Genomic DNA, 9,592 nt, shown 5'->3' with positions numbered 1-9,592 from the left:
CAACTAGGTGGAATATTTATGTTTAGTATCTCAACATTTTATGGTGAAATGATTTACATTGTTTCTTTTAAAGAAAGTTGGCTCCTTTAGTCTACTAACAAGTCATTGTAAGACAATTCACATCGATCATTTAAAGAAATTTGTACTTTACTCTTTCATGTGTAATAATATGGTTGCACGTGTCGAAAAAATAGTAATAATAAAAAATTACACTAAGGTCCCCATCCCGTCCCGTCCTGTCCCATCCCGTAAGCTTAGTGGGACGAGATAAGCCTAGTGTTTTGTCCCCTCATTCGGTCCACCATATACGCTTAAGTTCGTCCCCCGTTCCGTCCTGTCACTTAAGTCGTCTCGTTAGACAACTATAATCAACACACAACAATAATTACATACCCAGTGTAATTTCATAAGTGGGGTCTGGAGAGGGTAGAGTATACCCTGACCTTACCCCTACATTGGAAGGTAGAGAGGTTGTTTCTGAAAGACCCCCTGCTCAAGAGAAAGTGGGGAAAGACATAATCGCAAGTGAGAAAAGCCAGAACTTTTTAAGTTCATTTCTCTTGGACCAAAAGAAGAAAAGTCTCATTTCTTATATTTCTTCTTAATTGTTTCATCCAGAATAACAAGTTCATAAAAAGCACAATATGATACTTGTATTAAAACTTGGAACCAAATTAGATTTTAAAAAAGTTTGTAGCGATTTTTATAAAACCCTAGCCGCTTGCCCCTCCTATATATAATGTTCTTTACCATTTTCATTCTCAACACAATTCAACCTGCAGCGGCTAAGAAGAACAGAGCTAACAACAATGAAGCAATCGTCAATGACGATGATGCAATTTGATTCCAGCATGAATGCTCTTCATGGATTCTTTCTAATGGAGTCAATGAATCACCAAGATTGTAAGTTTTTTCTCTTCATTTTCTTTCCTTTATAAGATTTTGTACAATTCATTTCTGACTTGCTGCTGAATAAACTATCTCTTGCAAATACTCCGGCTCCTATAAAGAAAAAATCACACTTAAAAAGAACACTCTAGTATCTATATAAAGCAGAACATAGCTTAAGTGATGTTATATCTCTCTATGATCAGCTATTTTTCCCTTTTCTCAAACTTTTGGTTATACTCCTATCTTTTTCATCTATGTGATATTAAAAAAAGACCAAAAGTCACTTTTAAAATTATTTTAATTATACCTCTCTCTTCTTTGCGTCTTTGTCTCTTCACAAAACCGCAACTCTTTAATGTTTTAATCATTCATTTTCAGATTCTCTAGAAATGGCATATTAGTTTTCTTAAAAGTGGAAACAAATCTCCATCTCCATTTAGAGATCAACAAGTTTATGAAGACGATGTCGTCATTTGAAGGCCATCGCCAAGCATCCACCTTACTTTTGATTTGGCACAAAATGGCACCCCTCAAACTTCTTATGTTGGTGTGGAGAACATGAGTTATGAGTTAATAATGACCAAACAAGGAGGAAAATAATATGAAAATTTTATTATTCTTTATGGAATATTTTTTCTTACAAGTTCTGATCTAGGATTTAAGGTTTGTTGACCTTTCAAGATCAGGTTGGATATGTCAGTTTAGAATTGAGCAGAAAATTCATTTTTTGCACGTATGAATTGCATTGGATATCAGTCGATCAAAAGTCTTGTAGATGAAAATGATATGTGTTGTATTTATTTGGTAAGAGCTTATTTTATTTAGTTGTTTGCTGCTCAAAATCTAGCCTTGTAAGATAAATTGTCTTACCAAAAAATACTTATTTGATTCTGCGTGAGGACTTTTTTGATGGACAGGTCATTGAAAGTGTTGACTATTGGCACAACTTCCACTTTGATTACATCAAATAGTGGCTCGTGCAGAAGAATTTTTCCCCTCTGCAAAAGAGCTGCATTGACAATTTGAGGATTACTGAAATAGAATTTATAAACAAGCAAAAAATGCTGGTGCTAGAGTCTTCGAAATGTCAATGCAGTCATTGCAAGAATTCTTCTGCATGAGCCACTGACAAATGCAATCAAAGTGGAAGTTGTGCCAACAGTAGGTTCCAATGATTTGTCCATCAAAAAAGTCCTCCTGCATTATAGAATAAGTATTTTTTAGTAAGCCAATTTAACTTACATGGCTAGATGTAGAGCAGGAAACATCCAAATGAAATAAGCTCTTACTAAATGAATAGAACACATATCATTTTCATCTACAGAACGTTCGATCTACTGCTACTTGATGCATTTCATATGTGCAAAAGTGACGTTCCTGCTCAATTTTGTATTGACATATCCAACCTGGTCTTGAAAGGCCAATAAATTCTAAATCTCATCTAAAAAATTTGTGAGGGAAAATATTTCATAAAAAATAATAAAATCTTTGTACTATTTTTTCTCCTTGTTTGTTTATTATTACTTCATAATTAATGTTCTCCATGCTAACATAAAATATTTTAGGGTATCTTCAACTCAAAGGCTCTTTTCGGAAGATTAAGTGGAGGAGGCTGATTTGTGATAATGCTGCTCTACCAAAATGGATCTTTAATCTTACTGTATGTAGAAGGATGCTAACTAGAAAAAGACTAGCCACTTGGAGTTGTATTGAGGATGTTGATTGTGTGTTGTTTGATGGTGGTGCAGAATGTTGATCACCTCTTTTTCAGTTTCCCTTTCTCTTCACTTGTTTCAGAATACTGGAATGGCAACAACATAGGCAAGCTCAAAGCTGGCAACAAGAGGTTGAATGGTCATTGGTGCATTATAAAGGAAGAAGTGCAAAAGCTGAAATATATATGATAACATAAGCTGCAAGTGTGTATTACATATGACAGGAAAGGAATTGTCGAGTGTTTTATGTCCAATTAAATTCATCACATAAATTGGAACTACAATGAGTAACAATTAAATATACTCAAAAGAATATTTTTAATATTATTTTACTGCAGATGCGCTTGCTAAATATGGGGCAAAAAGGCAAAATCTAAGTAATGTTATAGAATACTCTCAAGGCTATCTGCTGAGGCCAAAGGTGCATTCAGAATGGAGAAGAATCAAATCCCCAACTTCATAATTAGACAAGTTACAACCTTCTGATATTGAGATAATACTCAAAATACCTCTCAACGTTTGACCAAAATCCCAACTACACACCTAACATTTGCGGGGGTCCTATTACCCCCCGAACAAATTTTTTCGTCAAAATGCCCCTTTTTTTTTTTTTTTTGATGTGGCGTCAATCTGTAACCCCCAAATATTAAATGGCGGTTGTCCACACGCGCCCGCCCACCTTTACCACGTGTTTAATTTTGCCCCATTTTTTTATTAATTTTCCTCCTTCCTCCATCCATCTACTCTTCTTCTTCAAAAAAAAAAAAAAAGTCTCAATTTTCCATACTCCATTTTTATTAAGGATGCGAAAACCCATACCCAATTCTCCTTCATCTTCATCAACATTATCATCATCATCATCTTCATTAGGAGTTGAAAAAAAAATCACACCAACTTGCTCAAATCTAATCCAAACAAACCCAAATGTGAAAGGAAGCTCCTAACACCAAATAGAACAAAGTTCATCCATTAATTTGATTAAACAATCAAGAATTTAGAGAAACCCATTTGGTGTTCTTCGTAGCTTTCTCCAAATTCTTAGCAATGGAGTTTAATTTTCTCCCCAAATCAACTCAAAGAATTAGTGCTTAAACAACTCCAACCAAGCAACAAGTAGCAACTCCAAACAAGCAACTTCCAATCGGATTTTCTTTAACAAGATTAGATTTTTCATCCTTATTTTTTTTTCCAGTTTTTTCCTTTTTCTTTCTTGATTTTTCATTTTTTTTCTTGATTTTCGTTTATGGTGGAAAGTTGTTCTTTAACAAGTTGTTCGGAATCATATGTGGATTTTCTTCAATTGAGATTTTCGTTTATAATGGATATTATTTTGACAACAAAAAATGGGGATGGATATTAAATAGGGTGAAGATGAAGATGAAGTAGCCTAAAAATGGAGGGAGTTCAAATTTTATTTAGTTGGCATCATATGTGGCGGCTTAGTTGGCGTCCAAAACGGGTCGGATGCGGATTTTTAAAGGCGAGTCACGCGCCAGCGGGCGGTGTATTCACGCTCTCTGCCACATCGACAAAAAGGCCATTTCTTTGTGAAAAAATTTGTCCAGGGGGGTAATAGGACCCCCGCAAAGGTTAGGTGTGTAGTTGGGATTTTGGTCAAACGTTGGGGGGTATTTTGAGTATTATCCCTCTGATATTCGTAATGCATAGAGTGTCAACCATTTTTTTTTTTATCATAAACTACCTAACTAATTATTATGAGGATCATTAATCTAACCTATGTCCATCAAAACATCTTCTAACTATATATTATGTAAACATATCAGAGACGATAACTCCCTTTATCGGAAAATTATATTGTACATGTAAGGTCATATTCGCAATTTATGACTATATATATTAAAATGAACCCCCTTCACACAACTGGAAAGCTTAGCTCAGTAGTTAAGGGGGTTTAGACTTTTCGTTGGAATCGCTCGTTCAATCTACGCATATTGCACTCTTTGTATTTCTTCTTCTTCTTCTTCTTTTTTTTTTTTGGCTTAGGCTTTCCCCCCAATAGAGGCAGAGATTGGGCTTAGCTTGCGGATTTTTACGTTCAAAATCTTAACCCAATGAAAAAGCCTCATTATTTTTTGGGCTCAATTTGCAGCTTTATTCTCGAATTCTTCTTCTTTTTGTTATTTTTCTCTTCTATTATATTTCTGCTTCTCAATATGCCTTGTTCAAATTTATTAGGCACAGTCCTTTTTTTTCCCCCCCTTTTATCTATAATCCCAATTGCCCATTTTATTTCTACGTAACTCACTTTTCATGTGCTAATTCGAAGAAATTCTTTAAGAAAAACAAGGGATTGTCATTAAACTTGAAATTGAGATAGAAAAATATATTAAAAAATAAGATAAATTTAATTTAATCGAATAAAGAAATTTAAAAATTGTGAAGATCTCTTTGATCAATATCTATTTAATTCAATTTACTTTAATTGATTTCATGATATTTATTTCCTATCTTTTCTAGTTCGATTCTCGAGAGAAGAAAACCGAACTAAACTAAACTTATTTGATTTCTTCATCATTTGTGTTTTTCAAATGAATAACCTAGTAAATTGAACTAAATGAACTCAAAGATCGGCGATGCAATTTATTTGACCTTTGAATATGCATTATAATATTAGTAACACAATCCTTACACCTTTTTAAAGAATCTTGAGATTTTCAAAGTAATTTATGATTGAATGGACACTAATTCAAAATTAAAATAAAAACAAAAAGTTTAATATAAAGTAGAACACTGCAAAGTAAAAGAAAAAAAAAAAGCACAAGATATTTTAGAAGGCTCGATGTAGCAAGGTAAAAGTAGGAAGAAACGCTAAATGAGGCATGACAAGGCAAGTTAAATTTAGCGGGTTAAGGTTGGACTTTTCCTTCCCTGCCCCGTCTGTTTTTCGTCCTGTAATTTTTACGTATTTGATTCTTCATATTTTGAACTCTTTAGTGAAAATACTGCCTCCGCCACCGAAGATAAGTTAGAGATAGCTAACTTCACTATTGTACCAGGAGAGATTAGGCATTACTGTCCTCCATATTTTTACCTTCTGATCTAGAATAAGATTAAGATAATAAATAGGTCTAGGGATCATGCCTAATCCCTACACCATATTAATGGTGCTTTTGACTAAGCAAAAAACCACACGTATAGGAAAAGCTGCCTAGGCCCGGTCCCTCAATTGAATGAGTGTCTTTGAGGGGATTTTGGGGTGTGGCCAGTGCATTAAAATAATTTGGTAGCTGGTTAGGAGCTAAATTATTCATATATAAGTAATATTATGTTTGGTAGTATTTTTTTACTGTATAAAATTTAACTCACCTAATACGGTGTTAGTTCTCCCTCAATCCCTGTCTCTTGACCATCTCACCCCCGACACCCCCGAATCTACACTCCCCTATTTGCATTTCACGTCCATAGTGTTTTGCTAGATTACATATAAGTGCTCTTGGGATATTTTTTTTCTCTTACTTACCAAACACTAGAAAATAAGTAAGAAATCCACTATTTACTTATTTTTCCTTTAAAAAAAGAATGACACATTTTTATATTATTTTAATGAAAAGTTTTTATAGCCACACACACAATGTTATGACACGTTTAAATAGGCAACACATTTCTATAATTTTATACCCAAAAAAAATTATGATATGCTTGAAACGATAAGTTTCAAAAGTTTAGAAACACAAATGTTATGAAATATTAAGGAGGCGTTTGTCCATGAGAATTATTCACTTTTTCCGGAGTAATTTTTCACTTTGTTTCAAAATCAGGGTTGATAATCCAAACTTGGAGTTGAATTTCAAATTTGAAAAAGTGCTCAAAATCTATATTATCCAACTCCACCTTCATAATTTAAAATAAAGTGTTCTTTCTCTCCTTTGCAAAAAGTATGATCAATCGCAACTTCATAAATTTATATTAAAGTGAAGCATTTGAAATTTATGGCCAAACGCCTACTTAAGATTAAAACTTTAGTCTTTCACTCTTTATGAAACTTTGAGTCAAATCAAATTATGACAAATAAAATAAAACAGAGGGAGTATAAGAAAATAACGCACACAATACAAGTGTGGGGCTCATCAAATAAATATGAACGCGAGTCCACCTTATTGGATGATAAACCCAATGTAAGGTCGAATTTGGACAGAATTTTGACCAGATAATACATACATACACTTACCAAAAAAATTGGGAGTACTAACTTTGGACCAAAAAAGAAAAGTGTGAATACAATCAATTAAAAGAGAACAGGAAATGATTTTGGAAAAAAAAAAAAAAAAAACACGACCAAGAACAGGAAACGGAAAGGAATGCGTGCATGGGTGGGTGACAAACAGCTGTTAACCAATCAATTAAGTCAAATTGCATGACAAAAGATTTGGAAAAAAACTAATAAAACTTTCACTAATCATTATTAACTTCAAATGATTAGTTAGGAGTTGTGATTTGGTAGAGAATTAGGAGGCTCTCAAGTTAGATATAACTTCTAAGTCACCTCAATCAATGGAGAAAAAGTGTGTGATTATTACAAATAGGACCTAATCAGACAACATCCTAAATACTACTCTCTCCGTCCCATAATAAGTATTACCTTAACAAAAAATAATGCAATGTGAAATTTACTAAATTACCCTATATAATAAATATAAATTACTTTCTCAGTAGTAATCCTTTTGACAATGGAAAACCAACAATACCAAGTTACTATGTGGCTTTTTCAATCATCATTTAGATGTTACTTTAACTTGTTATTTTTTGTCTAAGGGTAGAGTTGAAAAAAACTAGTCAATTTATGTCTTGATTTTCTAAGGTGACACTTATTATAGGATAATTTTTTTAAATTAAAATGACACTTATTATGAGACGGATTGAGTAATTCCTTTTAGTAAATCAAAACCGGGAGCAAGAAAAATCTATTTTTCGGGTAGCAGGTGCTGACATATACAGCCAACACGTTTTCCCCCCTCAAATTATATATTTATAATGATTTTTTTTTAATAAAACACATGGATTTAAATTCAGTCACTCACAGTGTCATGAATAGGGGTTAATTTCGCGTCGATTAACTTAAAATCGCGAGTACACTATGGACTCAAAAGGATAACTCACTGGCCAAAAGGCCATAATTTCGAATCTTATAACTGGTTAGAAATTCAGTGACTTTTTGACAATTATATATATATATATATTTTACGCTTCTACCAATTAGGTCAAAATTAATACTAGTGGTAATAAAATAGACTGCTTTATTGACAAAATTAAAGAAGCGACTATCATTATCTTTCGTTTTCTTTTTCTTCTTTTGCGTACGTGTGCCTGTTTTGTCCTTTTTCAGATGAAATCTACGTGCAATCTTGTTTAGAAAGTGACAGACATGGAAAACGAAGGGCACATGAAGAACAAGGGGTTTACGCAGACCAAGTGTGGCAGCAACGTATTACATCAATATTTAAACCAAATAAAAAAAATTAATAATAAGAATATTAAAAATAAAAATAGTTAGTAGTACAGTAATAATTGATTTGTGTATAAAAATTTGATTTTAGTGGAACAATTGAAGTATTGATCAACTTTTATCATGTAGCAATTGACATGGTCGAACGTGTACAAAGTAGACATCATATTTTATTATGGTCTCTTTAATTTGTTATTTGTTGTAGACTTGTAGTAGTGGATCTTTAGTTGATCTACCTAGCCGCTTTATCATTTGTTGTGTCGTACTCATTTTTCTTTAGTCGGTGCTTTGTGGTAAACAATTATACAAATCGGTGGGATTACATTGGATTTTTTGTTGTTGGTTTTTTTGTGATGATCGGTATTCATTGGGCCACTAAATTCGGATTTAATATCTAATTTAGTAAGCATGGAGTATCATTTTACATTTTTATCCAAAGATATTTCCTTTGTCTTAATTTATTGTGATAAATTTTCCTTTTAGATTTGTTCTAATAAAAATATCGATATTTCTATACTTAGAAATAATAATAACTTGAAATTCAAATTTTTACCTTCAATGGGATAATTTATAATTATACAAATGGAAATGACTTGTTATAAATATAAATTTCAAAAAAAATACTATTTCTTTTAAAATCATTCCGAGTCAAACAGTGTTACATAAATTATTATTGAGGGGGATAATTTTGTGACAATAGTTTCAGTTCTTTCTTTATTCAAATTAAACACCAAATAAACTGTTTGTCTGCAGCGGTAATTGTACTACTGCAACATGTGTTATGTGTCTATCTAGCTTATTCCACATTTAATAGTAGTATATTGGCTGGTAATCTTATAGGCACTATGCCTACAAAAATTAGGGTAATGTAGGAGACTGTTTAGCCTAGAAATAGAAAAATGGCATTTTGTGTGGAAATTAGTGGTTGTATTTGTTAGGAGAGGTTAGTAAATATTGGCCGACAAATGAGATTGTGTTTGGGCTGCTTTAGGATTTTGTCCCACAGGAGTTGTCATTGTCCTCCTCAAATTGAAGAAATTGCACGATATGGCATGCCGGTCTTTAATTTTTGCCTTTTGCAGTTGAACTTATGCCTAAAGGGCTACGAGAGGGTAAAAGTCACACGACGTATAATCGAATATTATGATGCGAAAATATAAATTTATATCACGTAAAAAAGTTAATTATTATGAGGGCCAAAAACTAAAAACCAGCTCAAAATAGGGGCCTAAGTTCAAATGCTCCCTCAAACTCGCTATCCTTTTTCATAATTTGATTAAAAAAAAATCAAGAAGTTCCGATTTTTAACCTAAGCATTTCTCAAATCTCTAGTTGCAGTGAGAGTGCTTATAAGATGCAACCAAACTTTATTATGACGATGTTGTTTATCTGGATATTTTTTTGGTATGATTGATATAGCAAAATACTATTATAGAGAACATAGTATAATATGGCATTCTAACTCATATATGCAAATTAATCGACATGCAGACCATAATTTCATAATCTTTTTTTTATTTTT

The 9,592-nt window shown here is 32.7% G+C and overlaps 1 long non-coding RNA gene across 1 annotated transcript; it reads left to right on the top strand.

Annotated features, from left to right (window-relative positions):
- Nucleotides 1-457: 457 nt before the first annotated feature.
- LOC132045394 (uncharacterized) lies at nucleotides 458-2,919 on the top strand. The gene is made up of 2 exons (XR_009412403.1): nucleotides 458-903; nucleotides 2,457-2,919. It is a non-coding gene; the product is annotated as an uncharacterized LOC132045394 (long non-coding RNA).
- Nucleotides 2,920-9,592: the final 6,673 nt, after the last annotated feature.

Source organism: Lycium ferocissimum, unplaced genomic scaffold, assembly GCF_029784015.1.
Source record: "Lycium ferocissimum isolate CSIRO_LF1 unplaced genomic scaffold, AGI_CSIRO_Lferr_CH_V1 ctg657, whole genome shotgun sequence".
Taxonomy (NCBI): domain Eukaryota; kingdom Viridiplantae; phylum Streptophyta; class Magnoliopsida; order Solanales; family Solanaceae; genus Lycium; species Lycium ferocissimum.
Note: the sequence above shows the minus strand (reverse complement) of the source record. Positions and strands in the feature narration are given on the sequence as shown.